The sequence below is a fragment of the Saccopteryx leptura genome, chromosome 1, assembly GCF_036850995.1.
Source record: "Saccopteryx leptura isolate mSacLep1 chromosome 1, mSacLep1_pri_phased_curated, whole genome shotgun sequence".
Taxonomy (NCBI): Eukaryota; Metazoa; Chordata; class Mammalia; order Chiroptera; family Emballonuridae; genus Saccopteryx; species Saccopteryx leptura.
Window position 1 is genome coordinate 265,015,285 of NC_089503.1, and position 19,869 is coordinate 265,035,153.

Genomic DNA, 19,869 nt, shown 5'->3' on the forward strand with positions numbered 1-19,869 from the left:
TCACCCTTCAGTGTCTACATTATTATTACTATGGAACTAATGTTCACAGCTGAGCTACACACTATGCCAGAAAACCATTCCTTCTTTTTCTTTTTTAAAAAAGTAACTTTTAATTTTTTTCCTGGTATTATTTCACCTCTTTATTTGCAAAGTTTTGTCCCAATCACTAAATTTCTCAAATTTTCCTCTGAAACAAATCAGAAAATCTCCTCTAAATATGCCAGGTGTTCTATCACTCTTCCTGATGACCTCCTTCTGTAACCTCCGTTACTGGTTTCCGCGTCCAGCTGGTTTCTCTCTATCTTCCTGTGGATATGTCACCCTGGGCTTCTCCTCATTTTCACTTTATGGGTCCCATCTTCCCTCTGCTGTTTGTTTGTTTTCTTTGTTTATTTTTTTAAATTCAGTGAGAGGCAGGGAGGCAGAGAGACAGACTCCTCCAAGTGCCCTGACCAGGATCTATCTGCTAAGCCCACTAAGAAGGCAATGCTCTGCCCATCTGGGGCATTGCTCTGTTGCAAATGGAGCCATTTTTTAGCACCTAATGTGGTGGCCATGGAGCCATCCTCAGCGCCCAGGCCAACTCACTCCAATTGAGCCATGGCTGCAGGAGGAGAAGAGAAAAGAGAGAGAGAGAAAGAGAGAGAGAAATGAGAAGGGGAGGGATGGAGAAGCAGATGGGTGCTTCTCCTCTGTGCCATGACCAAGAATTGAACCCGGGACATCCACACATCGGGCTGACGCTCTACCACCATGCCAACTGGCCAGGGCCTCTCCTGTGTTTTGGAGCCTTGTTACTTGGACCCCATATCTTTCTCCTTTTTGCTTAACTCTTGACTATAGAAGAGTGAATGATCCAATATCTTTATGGGAAAGGTACTTGAGAAAATACTTTTTAGGATATACTGAATGTCTAAAATATTTCACCCACATACTTGATTGATAGTTTAGATGGGGACATAATTCTAGATTAACATCAATTTCCTCTTACATTTTGATGGTATTGCTATATTGTTTTCTCACTATGTGTTGCTAGAATATTTAATGACATTGATACATCTTTTGTAAATGAACATATTTTTACTCTCCACATACTTTTAGGTTCTGTTTTTGTCCCTGGTATTCAGAAATGTCACATGATGCACCTTTGGAATTTAAAAAAAATTCATTGCACTTCTTATTAAGAGTGTTTTTCCCTCTGAAAACTCACGTTCCTCAGTTCTGGAACTTATTATTGTTGTTGTTATTTTACTGTAGAATTGTTGGTCACCTCCCTATTTTCTTTTTCCATAACTCTTGTTAGTTGGCCGTGGTACATGCTGAGTTGATCCTCTAATCTCCTTACTTACCTTACCAGTTTTCTCTCTTCCTCTATTTGTTCTGCTTTCTGGGATCTTTCTTCAACATTATTTCTCAACATTTTTGTTGAATTTAAAATTTTTGCTATTATGCTTTTATTTTTTAAGAGCTCCTTTCTTGTATTCCAAATGTTCCCTTCTTAATAGTGCTATGTTCTTCTTTCATGAACCCAATATTTCATATTTTTTGGATGATACAAATAATAAAATAATGCTTTTGGTCCTGAGTAGGACATGCAAACAAACAAAAACAAATTTTTTAAATAACGCAGGAATTCCTCTCTGCCTTGGGATTTGGTGCTCAGTGCTGGGCATGAGAGGCAACCTAAACATTTCTTTTCATGACTAACTCCAGGGCAATATTTCATGACTAACTCTGGGAAAGTATTTCTTCACATCTCCTGCCTTAAGTCTTAAAACTGAAGGGAAATGTCTTCTTTTTCTTTTTAAATTTTTTATTGATTTTAATTTATTGTGCTTACATAGATTCAAGTGTCCCACTGAATATATCTCCGTTCCCCACCCCCATGTTCCCCTTGATACCCCCTTTGATCCCTCCCCCCAACGCCCTTGCCCCTTCCCTTCAGGATTTGCTGTCCTGCTCTCTATAACGCTGTGTTATGTGTATATAATTTCACTATTCCTAAGAACACCAAATCACTGATTCAAAAGAAGAAATACACCCCCATGTTTATTGCAGCATTGTTTACAGTAACCGAGACCTGGAAACAGCCCAAGTGTCCATCAGTGGATGAGTGGATTAAAAAGCTGTGGTACATATACACAATGGAATATTACATGACCATGAAAAAGAAGGAAATCTTACCTTTTGTGACAACATGGATGAACTTGGAAACTATTATGCTAAGTGAAATAAGCCAGGCAGAGAAAGAAAAATATCATATGACCTCACTCATATGAGGAATTTAATGAACAATGTGAACTGAGGAACGGAATAGAGGTAGAGGTGGGATCAAAGGGACCAGAGGGAAAGCAGTCTGAGGGAAAGGGTAGGAGAGGATGGAATCAGAGAAGGGAAAGAGATTAGTGAAGGGCAATGTCTTTAAATGCTGTGAAGGACACTGCTTAGGTGGGTGGAGAGGATGTGGTGGATGAGAACATTTCCGTAAATGTAAAAAAAAATAACGTCAGTTTTCTCAGATAGCATGAAAGCAATAGATTCTTGCATAATAAAGTGTCATTTTCCAATAGTACTCAGTATTCATTTCTTGCTTCTCTTCAGGTTTAAATTGTGGTTTTAGAATTATTCACAGATTAGCATAATATTTGCAACAGTTGCTCATAGCAGCTGAAGAACATTTTGCAATTTTAAACAAAAATACTCTTACATTTGTGTTTGTATAGGTCTAGAGGTAACATTGTGAAATGTGATACCAATTATTCATTGGCAACTAGTTGGACGTTGAATTGGGAATAGGTTTATTTTTATAAAATATGTCATAGTAAGATGTAATTACACTTTCAAAAAATTAAAACCAGCTTTACTTAAATAATTTTGATGTAAACTTTGAAATATTTTATTAAAATTTAATATCTTGTCTTTTAATTTTAATCATTTTAAAAGCTTTAGAAGAAACCATTTTTGAAACATTTAAAAAGTTTTTTATACTTATTTTATGCTTTAATTGAAAATACACTAAAATTTTGTAAACTTTAATACAATTATATTATATTTTTTGGTATTATTATAATCAATAAAATTCAAAACATGCAAAAATCTCAATTATAACAACACTGGGTTTACTAAAATGAAGGCAAGAATAATAAAGTTTGTGGAATAAGTAAATGATAATAAATGAGATAGGCATGACTTACTTATCATGTCTAACCCAGCAGCAGAATACCTGAGGACAGCAATAATGATATTCAGTTATTGTTGATACTTTTCTTTCAGTCATTTAAAGCCTAGTTGTACATGTACTTTTCCATTTTTTAAAAAATGAGGGCAATACTCATCAAGATAAGAGGTGAGAACATCTTTTATATAAGTTTTAGAATTTTAAAGTATTTACTTATATTAAGTTTTTTAGGATAACATTGGTTAATAACATTACATAAATTTCAGGTGTACAACTTTATGGTGTATTTATATACTTTCCTGTGAATGGATGGTACATGGGGGCTTCATTTATACCTCTGCCCCTGGCCCTTTCATTTGGGGACACTTAGGGTTCTTTTATTTAGGCTTAGGCCTAGAATTGAATTGTTCCCAGAGCTCTCGTTCTCCCTTCCTATTTACCCATCATCCACTCCTCCTCTAAGTTGGTATATGGAGGCAGAAGCTTTGGAAGTGCAATGTTTAATTTATGTTCTAACAATCTATTGTTAAAGTAGAGAGTAACACAGACATTCTCCATATAATCAATTGCTTGTGGTGAAATGAAGTATCCTAGTATCTTTGAGATGGGATTAATGAAAATTGCTAGCTCCTTGGGAATAGAGGTTACGTAGAACTAACCTTTTTTACAGTGCCTACTGGTGTACTGTGCAAATTAGAGACTGTTGTCAGAAAAGGTGAAACATTTCCAAGGCCTGGTGGATGGGTAGGATTAGGACGCAGAATGTTGGAAGCATCTAGACTGAGATTGCAATTGTGAGCAAGGTGCAGGCATGCATATATGTGTGCATGTGTGCATGTGACACGTGTGTGAGAGATGGGGTAAGGAGGGATAGAGAAAGAAAGATTCCAGGTTGGGTGAATCAGAGAGTGTTCCAGGGAAGACTGGGGAATAAGATAGGATAAAACAGGGCCTCAGTTGATGCAAGACTTTGGGAAAAAACATTATTCGCAAGTTACATTATAAACATATGGAAGAGAGAGGCGGTGCCATTGGAAAAAGGTGATTTATGGGTAATTGTGCATTATTGTAATTACTTCCAATTGAGCAAAACAAAGAGGAACAATGAGAAGAGCATCCATTTGTATGAAATTTGAGTTTTAATATTCAGAAAGCTTCAGGGAAAGCAGAAAGCAAAGTGCATCACCCCACTTTACAACCATGCTCTTCCTCCAAAGACATTTTTAAGAGCCAATTGTTTTGAATGTCTTTGCTTAACTATAAAGAAAGCAAAGAGAAACAGGAAGGGTGAGGGCCAGGAAAATTTGAGATGATCTTTCCCTTGTTACATAATGAAATAAAAAAAAAAAGTAGATAAGAGAATCAGTCAATCAGTTTCTTTGATTCTGGGTCAAGTCAAAGTGTCCTCTGTTCTGTTTGCTCAGTTTAAAGAGCTTAATCCATTCCTTGATGCTCTTAGAAAATGCAACACCTGTCAAAGAAAATCTTGTGATCAGTTTTTATTAAAATGAATACAAAAAGAAACTGGAGTGAATTCATCTCTAGCACTGCTTTTTAGCCGTAAGAGGTGTTGGTAATATCTAGGAGGAAAGCAGGTCCAAAGTTCTCCTGTTTTATGTTGTAATATGCAATGAATACGTACCCAACAGTTTTAGAATTACCCTATAGATGCAAGTCATTGAACAATAGCAAGGAGTCCCTAGGACTGACTTTACTATTAATTGGCTGTATGACTTTGGAAAACTTTTTCATGGGGAATGCCATTTTATTATCCCAAAACAAGAAGAAATTGAAATAGATAATCTCAAAGCTACACTTTAGAAAAGAGATATAGGGGACCAGAGTGAAGTAGGAGGGGTCATGAAAGAAAGTCCCTGGGTGACAGGTGTGTTTGTTGCTATTGAATTGTTGCTTCTAAGTCTTGTCAGATGACAAAGCAAAAAATAAATTGTGTGTATATTAACCTGTTATGTACACATATTTAGAAATATTTTTCTATATAAGCATTTGTATCTCTATTGAGCTAAACACACATTCATACTGATATCGCCAACTCTGCTTCCAGGAAGATCGGTCTAACCTCCTTCCCTTGACAGTGAAGATGTGGCCCCCACTGTCTGCCACCCATCTATTTAATCATTCAGTTTTAGTATACCTTTATAGTGGTATCAAAATGGTTAATCTGTACCTCATGGGACACAACTTTATCAACTAGGATACAGTGCTTAGATACGATTTCTTTTGCTTTCAATCTTATAGACTCTATTTATTTCCATAGTCTGTTCTATAAGCATCTTCCCCCCCTCCCTGACATCTCCAATGTGGCTGCTGCATACACTTATAGTTAGATCTTTTTGTCATATTATGCATCCCGTTCTGGTAGCCGCCCTCCCCCCCAATTCCTAAATGATCTTTTAAAAGTTTGTGTGCACTAAGGTTCACTGTAATATAAAGTTCTATGGGTTTTGATAAATGCATAGAGTTATCTATTCACCATGAATGTATCACACAGGCTATTTTATCCAACCTAACAAAATCCCCTGCGATTCACTTATTTAATCCTCTCTCCTTTCCTCTGAACCCTGGGAAACACTTATGTTTTTGTCATCTCTGTAGTTTTGCCTTTTTCAGAATATAATATTTTTATACTTGGAGAGTTTTAAAAGTTTTAAATTTTAAGTTAGATGCTAGTTATTTGTCAGATGGATGTTTTGAAATATTTTCTCACTGTCTTGTGGTTGTTCTTTTCATTTTCTTAACATAGTCTTTTGAAGAGCAAATTGATTAGTCTCCAGGTCTTAATCTATAAAGGCAGTTGAGTGGCAACATGAGAGGTCAATGGCATTGATGGAAAAGTTTAATGTTATTTGCAGTTTCCCTAGAAATGAGAGGCCTAGTACACTATACAGGGCCACAGGGGGGAGCACCTGCGTCAGTTAGGGGGCAGGAGAGAATGAGGAGGAGACTTACAGCTTAACTGGGGTTTCTGTGGGAAAGGCAAGACAGGATAATAGTTCAGGACTGGCTAGTTTGAATAATTCCAGCAGCTCCTTTGGGGCATAGGGACTGTGCTTAGATATCTGATAACTGGTCCTAGGTTGATTTAGGGCAGGGGAGATATTGGCTTGGTATTAGATAAAGGAGGTGGTGGAGGGTATGGACTTGGAATTGACTGGATTGTATATCAAAGGTGGGCTCACTGAAAAGTAGTTTAGTGTCTCTAAGAATTAGCTATCCCTGGGCAGTCTCTCCCCAAGGAGGAAGGCTTCCAAAGGTGTCAAAACATCATACAATACAAAAAAATAAAAATATAAGTGATACATATATATTTTAAAATTTAGATGAAGTCCAACCTATCAATTTTTAATTTTATGTATAAATTTATTGTTGCAGATATGAAATCTTTGCCTAATCCAATAACACAGAGCTATTGTTCTATGGCTTCTTCTAGAAGTATTATAGCTTTAGATTTTACATTTTAAATCTAAGATCCATTTTAAGTGAGTTTTAAACATAGTTTGAGATGTGTATTGAAGTTTTAAAAAAAATTTTATTTAGATAATTAATTAATTTTAATGGAGTGACATTGATCAATTAGAATATATAGATTCAGAGAAAACATCTCCAGGTTATTTTGACATTTGATTGTGTTATATACCCATCACTTAAAGTCCTATAGTCTTCCATCACCTTGTATTTTTGGTTTTCTTTCTGCCCCTCCCCTCCCATCACCCCCACCCTCTTCTTCATTACCCTCCCTCTGGTAACCACCACACTCTTGTCCATGTCCCTGATTCTCATTTTTGTGTCCCACCTATGTATGGAATCATATAGTTCTTAGTTTTTTCTGATTTACTTATTTCACTCAGTATAATGTTATCAAGGTTCATCCATGTTGTTGTAAATGATCTGATGTCATCATTTCTTACGGCTGAGTAGTATTTCATAGTATATATGTACCACATCTTCTTTATCCAGTCATCTATTGAAGGGCTTTTTGGTTATTTCCATGTCTTGGCCATTGTGAACAATGCTACAATGAATATAGGGCTGCATGTGTCTTTACGTGCCAATGTTTTTGAGTTTTGGAGGTAAATAACCAGTGGAGGGATTGCTGGGTCATATGGTAGTTCTATTCTTAATTTTTTGAGGAACCACCATACTTTCTTCCATAATGCTTGTACTACTTTACATTCCCACCAACAGTGAGTGAGGTTTCCTTTTTCTCCACAGCCTCTCCAACACTTGTTATTACCTGTCTTGTTGATAATAGCTAATCTAACAGGTGTGAGGCGGTATCTCATTGTAGTTTTCATTTGCATTTCTCAAATAGCTAATTAAGATGAGCATCTTTTTATATATCTGTTGGCCATCTGTATTTCTTCCTGGGAGAAGTGTCTGTTCATGTCTTCTTCCCATTTTTTTATTGGATTATTTGCTTGTTCATTGTTGAGTTTTGTGAGTTCTTTGAATATTTTGGATATTAGGCCCTTATCTGTGTTGTTGTTTGAAAATATCACCTCCCATTTAGTGGGCTGTTCGTTTTGTTGTCAGTTTTTCTTGCTGTGCAAAAGCTTCTTAGTTTGATGTAGTCCCATTCATTTATCTTTGCCTTCACATCCCTTGCCTTTGGAGTCAAATTCATAAAATGCTCTTTATGGCCAAGGTCCATGAGTTTAGTACCTATGTTTTCTTCTATGTAATTTATTGTTGCAGATTTTATATTTAGGTCTTTGATCCATTTTGAATTCATTTTGGTACAAGGGGACAAAGTGTAGTCGAGTTTCATTCTTTTGCATGTGGTTCTTCAGTTTTCCCAGCACCATTTATTGAAGAGGCTTTCTTTTCTCCATTGTGTATTTTTGGCTCCTTTATCAAAGATTATTTGACCATATATATGTGATTTTATTTCTGGGATCTGTATTCTGTTCCATTGGTCTGAGTGTCTATTTTTTCTGCCAGTACTATGCTGTTTTGATTATCATGGCTCTATAATATAATTTGAAGTCAGGTATTGTAATGCCTTCAGCTTTGTTCTTTTTTCTTAGGATTACTTTGCCTATTTGGAGTTTTTTATAGTTCCATATAAACCTGATGATTTTTTGTTCTATTTCTTTAAAAAATGACATTGGAATTTTGATGAGAATTGCTTTAAAGTTGTATATCATTTTGGTTAATATGGTCATTTTGGCTATATTTATTCTTCCTATCCAAGAACAAGGAATATTTTTCCATTTCATTGTATCTTCCTTGATTTCTCTTAACAATACTTTGTAGTTTTTATTATATAGGTTCTTTACATTATTGGTTATGTTTATTCCTAGGTATTTTATTGTTTTTGTTGCAACCTTAAAAGTGATTATTTTTTTTAGTTCATTTTCTGAAGTTTTATTGTTGGCATATAGGAAGTCAATAGACTTCTGTATGTTAATTTTGTATCCTGCGACCTTACTGTATTGGTTTATTGTTTCTAATAGTCTTTTAGTGGAGTCCTTGGGGTTTTCAATGTACAGGATTATATCATCTGCAAAAAGTGAAACCTTTACTTCTTCTTTCCTACTATGAATGCCTTTTATTTCTTTCTCTTGTCTGATTGCTCTGGCTAGAACCTCTAGTACCACATTAAATAAGAGTGGAGAGAGTGGACAACCCTGTTTTGTTCCTGATTTAAGGGGGAAAGCCTTCAGTTTAGTGCCATTTAATATGATGTTAGCTGATGGTTTATCATAAATGGTCTTTATCATGTTGAGATATTTTCCTTCTATACCCATTTTGTTGAGAGTCTTAAACATAAAATTGTGTTGTATTTTATCGAAAGCCTTTTCTGCACCTATTGATAAAATCATGTGTTTTTTGTTCTTTGTTTTGTTGATATGGTGTATTACGTTAACCGTTTTATGTATGTTGAACCATCCTTGAGATTCTGGGATGAATCCAACTTGATCATGATGTATTATTTTTTTAATATGTTGTTGTATTCGATTTGCTAGTATTTTGTTTAGTATTTTAGCATCTGTATTCATTAGAGATATTGGTCTGTAGTTTTCTTTTTTTGTGCCATCCTTGCCTGGTTTTGGTATGAGGGTTATGTTGGCCTCATAAAATGTGTTTGGAAGTATTGCTTCTTCTTCAATTTTTTGGAAGACTTTGAGTAGAATAGGAACCAAGTCTTCTTTGAATGTTTGATAAAATTCGCTGGTATAGCCGCCAGGGCCTGGACTTTTATTTTTCGGGAGGTTTTTAATGGATTTTTCTATTTCTTCTCTACTAATAGGTCTGTTTAAGCTTTCTGCTTCTTCTTGACTCAGTCTAGGAAGGTTGTATTGTTCTAGGAATTTATCCATTTCTTCTAGGTTGTTGAATTTAGTGGCATAAAGTTTTTCATAGTATTCTATAATAATTCTTTGTATCTCTACAGTGTCCGTGGTGATTTCTCCTCTTTCATTTTGGATTTTGTTTATATGAGTTCTTTCTCTTTTTTCCTTGGTAAGTCTTGCCAAGGGTTTGTCAATTTTGTTGATCTTTTCAAAGAACCAGCTCCTTGTTCTATTAATTTTTTCTATAGTTTTTCTGTTCTCTATTTCATTTATTTCTGCTCTGATTTTTATTATCTCCTTTCTTCGGCTGGTTTTGGGTTGTCTTTGTTCTTTTTTTTCTAGTTCCTTAAGGTGTGAAGTTAAGTGGTTCACTTGGGCTCTCTCTTGTTTGTTCATATTTGCCTGAAGTGATATAAACTTCCCTCTTATCACTGCTTTGGCTGCATCCCATAGATTCTGATATGTCGTATTGTCATTTTCATTAGTCTGTATATATCTTTTGATCTCTGCACTTATTTCTTCTTTGACCCATTCATTTTTTAAAAGTATGTTGTTTAGTTTCCACATTTTTGTGGGATTTTTTTCCTCTTTTTTGCAGTTGAATTCTAGTTTCAAGGCTTTATGATCAGAAAATATGCTTGGTACAACTTCGATTTTTCTGAATTTGCTGATGTTTTTGTGGCCCAACATATGGTCAATTCTTGAGAATGATCCATTTACACTGGAGAGAAAAAAGTATACTCAGTCACTTTGGGATGAAATGTCCTGTAGATGTCTATCATATCTATGTGCTCTAGTGTTTTGTTTAAGGCCACTATATCTTTGTTGATTCTCTGTTTGGATGACCGATCTAGAGCCGTCAGCGGTGTATTGAGGTCTCCAAGTATGGTTGTATTTTTGTCAGTTTTTGTTTTAAGGTCAATAAGTAGCTGTCTTATATATTTTGGTGCTCTTTGGTTTGATGCATATATATTAAGAGTTGTTATATCTTCTTGATTCAGTGTCTCCTTAGACATTATGAAATGGCCATTTTTGTCTCTGAGTACTTTTGCTGTCTTATAGTCAGCATTATCAGATATAAGTATTGCTACGCCTGCTTTTTTTGGATGTTATTTGCTTGGAGTATTGTTTTCCAGCCTTTCACTTTGAATTTGTTTTTATCCTTGTTACTTAGATGAGTTTCCTGTAGGCAGCATACAGTTGGATTTTCTTTTTTAATCCATTCTGCTACTCTGTGCCTTTTTATTGTTGAGTTTAATCCGTTTACATTTAGTGTAATTATTGACACTTGTGAGTTCCCTATTGCCATTTTATAGATTGCTTTCTGTTAGTTTTGTGTCTTGTTTGATCCTTCTCTTTCATTTTTCTATCTTTTGTTTTTATTTGGTTGTATTCCATACATCTTTCCTCTGTTGCTATCTTTTTTTATCTCATGTGCTTCTGTGGTGGTTTTTTCAATGGTGGTTACCTTTAAGTAATGAAAAGGGTTCCTACCCTGTTCATTGTAGCGCACTATTTTGTGAGTACTTTTGCACTTAATCGTCCTTTGCTACTGTTAATCTCCGTCCTCTCCCCGCTTTCTTTTTGTTGTTGTCACAGTTTAAATTTGGTTTTATTGTGTTCTTCTTGGAGCTTTTACTTGTGGCTTTGTTTTTTTTTTGTTCTTTGTATCTGATTGGAGAACTCCCTTTAGTAATTCCTTGAGTGGGGGTTTTCTGATGATAAATTCCCTCATCTTTTCTGTATCTATGAATGTTTTTATTTCTCCTTCATATTTGAAGGATAGCTTTGATGGGTACAGTATTTGTGGCTGAAAGTTCCTCTCTTTCAGGACTTTAAATATTGGGGTCCACTCTCTTCTAGCTTGTAGAGTTTCTGCTGCCGGCCGCCTTACCCTCTGAGTGAAACCCCCAGCCGCACGGAAAAGTTTCAGTGTTGGAATTGGCTCTCGCTCCCTCCCCCCGCGCGACTTTTTCAGGGTGCTGGGGCGGTCCGGAGATTCTGCTTTCGGCCCACACAAAGGCCTCTGACTCTGCCTCTCTGTGGATAACACGGGCACCCACTCCCAGGGCTTTGGAAGGAATCTCTCCCCCACTATCTGCGTGCGCCAACCAGGGGATTGGGGAAAATGGCTGCCCCACTTTTCTTTCTTTATCTGGGTTTGGCACGAGTGTTAGCTTGTATTGCCTCGGTTGCCACAGGCACAGTTTTTCCTCGGCTTGGATCTCCGTGCCACAGCCTGGTTCGGCCGTTTGTGCCATGGCCTGGATCTATTCACCCCCTTTGCCCGCCTTAGTTTCTATATTCTCAGTTCCCAGTGAAAGCCGCCCTGTTTAGGTTAGTGAGGAAGGCGGAGCATTTCTTACTCCCTATTTCCTTCGGGGTTTGGTTATATATTTAGGCAATTTTTTGCTCGACCATACCTTTGAGTGTATTGAGAAACATCTGGAGGCTCCAAGGATAGGTTTTTCTGTTTCTGGTTGAAGATCTTGTTGAGTTTTGGGGGAGATTTATCGGTATCGCTTCCTACTCCGCCATTACTCTGATGTCATCTCTCTCTGTAGTGTTTTTTTCAGGGGTTGTTACCATTAGGTAATAACAAGGATATATAGCATATTCATTGTAGTACATTATCTCATGAGTGCTTTTGCACTCTATCCTTTTTTGCTACTGTTAATCTTTGTCCTCTTTACTTTTTTATTTTTGTTATCACTGATTAATCTTGTTTTTATTGTGATCTTGTTGGAGTTTTTACTTGTGATTTTGTTTTGTTTTGTTCTTTGTTTCTGGTTGAATAACCCACTTTAGTATTTCCTGAAGTTGAGGTTTTCTGGTGATAAATTCTTTCCTCTTTTCATATATGTGAATCTTTTATTTCCCCTTTATATTTGATGGATAGCTTTGATAGATATAGTGTTCTTGGCTAAAAGTTTCTCTCTTTTAATACTTTAAATATTGGGGTCCACTGTCTTCTGGCTTGTAGTTTTTCTGCTAAGAAATCTGATGATAGTTTAATGGGCCTACCTTTATATGTTGTATGTATTCTTCTTTTCCCTGGCTGCCTTGAGGATATTTTCTTTGTCCTTGGTTTGTAATAATTTCATTATGATGTGCCTTGGAGCAGGTCTGTTTGCATTAGGTAACTCAATATTCTGTTTGCTTCTTGGATTTGAGGCTCTAATTCTTTCCACAGGCTTGTGAAGTTCTCATTGATTATCTGTTTGAATATGTTCTCCATTCCATTTTCTCTCTCTTGGCCTTCTGATATACCCAATATTTTTATGTTGCTCATTCTTATAGAGTCCGACAATTTTTGTAGGGTTTTCTCATTTTTTTAAATTCATGAGTCTCTCTGTAGTGTCTCTGGTTGGCTATATTCTATGTTACTAATTCTCTCCTTTATCTGGCCTGTTCTATTAGCTAAGCTTGTTACCTCATTTTTCAGTTCATATATTGAGGTTTTCATCTCTCTTTGGTTCCTTTTTATAATTTCAATTTTCTTTGTGAAGTATTCTTTTTGTTCATTAAATTGCTTTTTGTGCTCTCTAAATTGCCTTCCCATGCTTTCTTGTATTTCCCTGAGTATTTTTAGGACCAAAATTTTTAATTCTTTTTCATTTAACTCCAAGGTTTCTAAGCAGTTTAAATTTTTTTCTAGAGATTTTTCATCATATATCTGAGCTATAGCTCTCTTTTGTATCCATGATATTTGATTTACTTTTTTTAATGGTATTTGTGAGTGGTATTGTTAATAACACTAATAAGAGATAATTTAAAAATAAAATAAAAATTTAAAAGATACAGTGAAAAAATGAAAATTCTATAATGAGAAGTGGAACAAATACTGCAGAGAACAAGGAGCAGGAACTGAGGAAAGATGAGATAAGAGATAAAAAAATGAAGCAAAAAACACACAAAATGCCACAAAGAAAAATATGAATCCAGAATATAATAATTTGTTTATAAATGATGATTGAATGAGAGAAAAAGGAAAAGAAAAAAGAGAAAAGAAATAAGTAAAGGTTTTTGAAATGAAACCCTCAGAAAACAAAACAAGAATGAAAAATGTAACAGCTATGGATAATGAAGTTCAAAAAGAAAACAAAAGAATAAAAAGGAAAGAAGATAAAATGACCAAAATGGAAAAATGTTATAAAAATATAATTTTTTCTGATTTTGAGAGGTGGCTTCTTCCTTTTTTCTGGCAGGTGGCACTGTACTACAGGTTTTTCCCCTGTGGGGCTCTTGGGCAGAGGTTTGCTGTTGTATCACTGTGGAAATGATGTAGACTGGGTCTCAGTCCCATTGGTAGGCAGGGCTTGTTAGGGCTTGGAGACTCTGACAATGGGAGTCTCAGTTTTCCAGGTACCTCTTCCCATGTCTCTCCCACCTGAGCTAGCAGCCTGGGGACTTAGCTGTGAGGTTCGCCCCAGCCACTGCTTGTAGAGTAAGAGACTGTAAGAGCAGCCAGGTCTTTCCTCCAGTACCATTCAAAGTACAATTCTGGGTAAGGCCATGCCACCTAGAGCCACCAGCGTGAGCAGGCAGGGCTGAGAGCCAGTTGCTGATCTAGCGCCTTTCTAAGTGCTGGTGGACAGGTCTAGCACGTCTCAGCATGTCGTGGGCTGGAAGCTGATTGCAGATCAAGTGCCTTTCTAAGGGCCCCCAGGTTTGTCTAGTACACCTCAGTGTTCTGCAAGTCTAATCTTCACAGGCTTCTCCCTTGTTCACTGTTTGGGAGCCTGCAGCAAGCCACATGCACACCCAGCCCCCATGACTTCAGCAGTACACAGGGAGGCTTGTACCCTCCCACTTAGGCACACAGCGCCTGTGGTCTCAGTCAGAGCCGGGAATGCAGGAATGCACTTTGAAGCCTGTATCAGCCCCACAGAGGTGCTCCACTCAGCCAGTCTCAGGCCTAGGGATCCCAGGCCTTGCGCATGTCCTGTGCTGGTGGTCATGGAGCTGGGAATGCATAAAGATGCTGGCAACAGCCCATGCAGATGTCCACTGCTGATAACCTCGGGCTATGCCCTCCAGCCCGCGAGTGCACACAGCCTTTCCATTGGTGCCAGGTGGAGCAACTCGCATACTGCCCATGATTGCAGAGCTGGGAGTGCAGAAAGGTGCTGGCACCGGCACTGGCTCCCATGGGCACCCCGCACTGGTAGCCTTTGTCAGAGCTTGCTGCCCGCTCTGGCTTCCGCAATCTCAGGCAGAGCTAGTGTGTTCTTTCTTCTGCTTGATCATACACCCTAACTCAGCTTCCTCCCTCTGCCTCAGACCCTTCACTTCTCTTGGCTCCAGACAAAAACACCCCTTCCTCAGATTAGTGAGGAAAGCAAAATAACCCCATTCTCCATTTTATTTCCTTCAGAGTAGATTGTATATTTAGCCACCTTTTTGCCCAATCATACCTTTGTCTGATGTGTGTATATTTCAGGTGCTCCTGAGATTTTTTTTCTCTGTTTTTAGTTGTTGAATTTGATGAAATTTCAAGGGGAGATATTGGGAGCATGCCTCATGGTGCCATTTCTCTCAAAAGCTGAAGTGGGTTTTTTGCATGTTTTTTAGCACTTTTTGTTGAAAAGACTAACCTTTTATTGACTAAACTGTGTTTGTACCTTTGTCAAAATTTAATTGTTTAACGATAACGTGGGTCTATTTCTAGATTCTATTCTGTCTTTGTATTTGTGTATATATTTGCATTAATACTGCACTGTCTTATTTGGTGTAGCCTTATACTAAATCTTGAAATTATTTAGTGTTGGTCTTCCAAATTTGTTTTTAATTTCTACAATTGGTTCTTTGAAAGGATAAAATTGGTAAACTTCTAGTTAAACCAATAAGAAAACAATGGAAGAGATACAAAAGTACCAATATCAGCTATGAGAGGGTTGATTCTACAAGTAATAAATATGACAACTAGGGGAAATGGACAGATTTTCTAAAAGATACAAACTATCATAGTTTACTCAATAAGAAATTCACATTTGGGGAAATAAGTTCTAAAATTTTAACTGGAAACAAGTTCTAAAATTGTAACTAGTTTAACCAAAGCTAGAGATATTTATTAATGCAGTAATGGTGGCTATATCAAAGTTTGGAGTTATAAGAGAACTTTTTTAGAAAACAAAGATGTGCATAGCTGTATATTTAACAAAGAAATTTGATTTGTAATTAAAATGCTTTTCAAAAAGCTAAGTCTAAACTATTGCTTAATCTCTTCTAAGACCTTTGCCTTTTTATATGAATTTTTGAGTTGTTCATCAGTTTCAATAAAAAAACTGCTGGAGTTTTGATTCTGATTTTATTGATTCTATAGGCCAATGTGGGAAGGGGGAAAGTCACATGTTAATATTGAGTCTTCTCATCTGTGGACAAGGTATATCTCTATTTATTTAGGTGTTTTTATTATCTTTCATCAGTGTTTTATTGGTTTTAGTGTATAGTATTCTTGCATATCTTTTGTTATATTTTCCCTAAGGATTTTAATAATTTTATGCAATTGTAAATAATATTTAACATTTTTTCACTTTTAATGATTTTTTTTTTTTTTTTTTTTTTCATTTTTCTGAAGCTGGAAACAGGGAGAGACAGTCAGATAGACTCCCGCATGCGCCCGACCGGGATCCACCCGGCACGCCCACCATGGGGAGATGCTCTGCCCACCAGGGGGCGATGCTCTGCCCATCGTGGGCGTTGCCATGTTGTGACCAGAGCCACTCTAGCGCCTGAGGCAGAGGCCACAGAGCCATCCCCAGCGCCCGGGCCATCTTTGCTCCAATGGAGCCTCGGCTGTGGGAGGGGAAGAGAGAGACAGAGAGGAAAGCGCGGCAGAGGAGTGGAGAAGCAAATGGGCGCTTCTCCTGTGTGCCCTGGCCGGGAATCGAACCCGGGTCCTCCGCACGCTAGGCCGATGCTCTACCACTGAGCCAACCGGCCAGGGCAATGATTCTTTACTAGTTATTATTTTCCTGTAGTATTGGACATGGTTATTTAAACTTTGTATTTAAATTTTGCATCTATGCCTATGAGAAATACTGGTCTGCAGATTTCTTGTAATGCTTTGTCTGGCTTTGGTATTGGAGTTATGTGGCCTCAGAGAATGCACTGGAAAGTATTCAATTATATTTCACTTTCTGGAGAGTTTGTATGAAATTAGTGTCATTTCTTCCCTAAATATTTAGTAGAATAAACCAGTACACTCTTTTGGGTCTGGAGGTTATTATTTCTTTGAGAGGGTTTGAATTATAAATTAAATTTCTTTGTTAAACATGGGGCTATTAGGTTAGCTACTTCTTAATTTTTTGATAATTTCTGTTTCAAAAATTTATCTATTCTATCCAAGTTGTCAAATTTAATATGTATAGCATCAACTCTTTCATATTTGATATTGATAATTTTGTATCTTCTCCATTTCCCCCCCTGATCAGTCTGGCTAGAGTTTTATCATTTTTATTGGTCTCAAGAACCAGATTTTGGTTTTATTGATTTGGTGTAATGTTCTATTTCATTGTTTTTTTTCTTTGACTTTTAGTATTTCTTTTGCTCTGCCTACTTTCGCCTTAATTTACCCTTTATTTTTTCTAGTTTCTTAAGGTGGAAGGTGAGGTCATTTGTTTGAGACATTATTCTTCTCTAATATATGCATTTAGTAGTAGAAATTTTCTATTAAGAGTGATGACAAAGAAGATGACTGAGTAGGAAGTTCCAGGAATCTGTGTCTACAGCTGGATAATAATAGCACTGGAAGAAATTATCTGAAGTAAATAACTTGGAACTCTAGAGTTTATTTGAATACCTGAAACTTCGAAGGGACAGATTGGTTGGAAAACTGCAGTTAATTTTTATAAAATTTTAGCCATCAGTGTAGTGTGGCTACCCATTCCTGACTCTCAGTCCTGCGGCAAGCAGATATGGGGATGGAAACATGTGTTTTTGGTGGTATTTGCTGTAGCCAGGGTAAGTATTATAATAAGGACCTTCTCCCTCAAATGTTGGAATTCTGTGTTCTGGTTAGGATTTGCTGCTCTGATTGTTGAGGCGTGGCTATAGAAGCTGCCTGCCACTGTTATAATCCCCATGGGTTGCAGTAACTTCCAGGATAGTTAAAGGGATTATAAATATTTAAAAGCAACTATGAATATAGGAAAATTTAGAAACTATCACATATGCTTAGAGAAATACACAGGCTTGGAGAATATCTGAGAAGGCATTAAGCTTTCATCTCAGGCTGATCCTGACATAGAGACAGCCAGTAAGAATAAAAAAGACAGAAAAACCTGGGACATGAGGAGAATCTGATTTTCATAGTTAGCACCTTTTATAATTCAAATATTTACAACAACAACTCATAAGGCATACAAAGAAATAGAAAAGTATAGTCGCTTCAAAGGAACAAAATAAGTTGACAGAAAATGCACCCAAGGAAGTGTAGATGTCAGACTAGGCAAAACCTTTAAGTCAACTTTTCAATATGGTAAAATAGATAAAGGAAGACATGGAAAAAACAAAACAAAACAAAAAACAATGTGTGAACAAAATGAGAATATCAGTAAGGAAATAAGAATTATAAAAGGAACCAAAAAGAGATTCTAAAGCTGAAAAATAGAGCAACCAAAATGAAAAGTACAATAGATGGGTTTAAAAGTAGATTTGAGAAGAAAATGAAGCAGTGAATTTAAAGATAAGACAACCAAAATTATCAAGTCTGAAGAACAGAAAGAAGAAAGAATGAAGAAAATGAACAGAATGTAAAGACCCTGTGGAATACCACTAAATGGACCAACATGCACATCATGAGAAGTGAGAGAGAAAGTGGCAGAAAGAATATTTGAAAAACTAATGACTGAAAAATCCCTGAATTTGATGCAAGGCATAAATCTACAAATCCAATAAGCTCATTAAATCCAAGTAGAATAAACTGAGAGACCCACACTAAAAGCCATTATAATTAAACTGTCAAAGGTCAAAGACAAAGAGAAAAGCTTAACATCAGAAGAGAGAAGTGATTCAGCAAATACAGATGGATCCCAAAAAATTTATCAGCTAAATTGTCATCACAAACTCAGCAGCCAGAAGATAATAGGTCAATATGTTCAAAGTCCTGAAAGAAAAAAATTTAACTGAGAATTCTGTATCTGGCAAAACTGTCCTTCAAAAACAAGGAAGAAATTCCCAGATAAGGACATGCCCTGATAAACAAAAACTGAAGGAATTCATTCCATAGTACCTGCCTTGCAAGAGATACTAAGGAAAGTTTTTCAGGTTGAAATGAAAGGAAACTAGACAGTAATTTGAAACCATATAAAGAAATAAATATTTCTGATAAAGGTAAATACATAGGAAAATGTAAAAGCTAGTATTGTAATTTTGTTTTGCAATTCTACTTTTTACTTTGTGGATGATTTAAAAGACAAATGTATAAAAGTTATTAATTTATGTTATCCTATGCATAATGTATGAAGATGTAAGCTATGAAATTAATAACAGAAAGATAGGGACAGAGTTGTATAAGAGCAGAGTTTTTATATGCTAATGGAGTTAAATTTAAATTAGATCGTTATAACTTTAGAATGCTAAATGTTACCCTCAGGGTAATCATAAAAATATTTATGGAATATGCAAATAAGAAAATGAGAAAGGAACCAAAAATGTTTCACTGCAAAAAATTAACCAAGCACAAATGAAGTCAATAATGGAGGAAATAAGTAACAAAATAGTTATAAAGCATGTGGAAAACATATAGCAAAATGGAAGCAGTTTTTCCTTATCAGTCTTACTTTAAATGTAAATGTATTAAACCCTCCCTTCAAAATATGGAGATTAGAAGAATGGGTAAAATTCACCTATATATTTTCTACAAAGACTCACTATACAACAAACACACAAATAGGTTGAAACACACAAATAGGCTGAAAGTGTAAGAATGGAAAAGATAGTACATATAAATTGTCACTAAAAAGGATCTGGAGTGGTTATACTAATATCAAACAAAACAGGTCTTAAGAAAGAATCAAGGGACAAAGAAGTATTTTTTATATTAATGAAAGTTTTAATACAGCACTGTAACAATTGTAAACATCTATGCACCTAATAATAGACTCTCAAATACATAAATAAAAAAATTAACAGAATTGAAGAGAGAAGGAGAAAGTCTGCAATAATAGTTGGAGACTTTAATATTCTACTTATAACAATGATAAATTTAACCAGACATAGAATAAATAAGGAAACAGAGGACTTGAACTACACAATAAAACAACTAGGCCTAACACACATGTATAGAACACACCTCCAACAATAGTAGAATATACATTTTTTTCAAGTGAACATGGAGTGTTTTCTAGAATAGACCATATTTAAGGACAA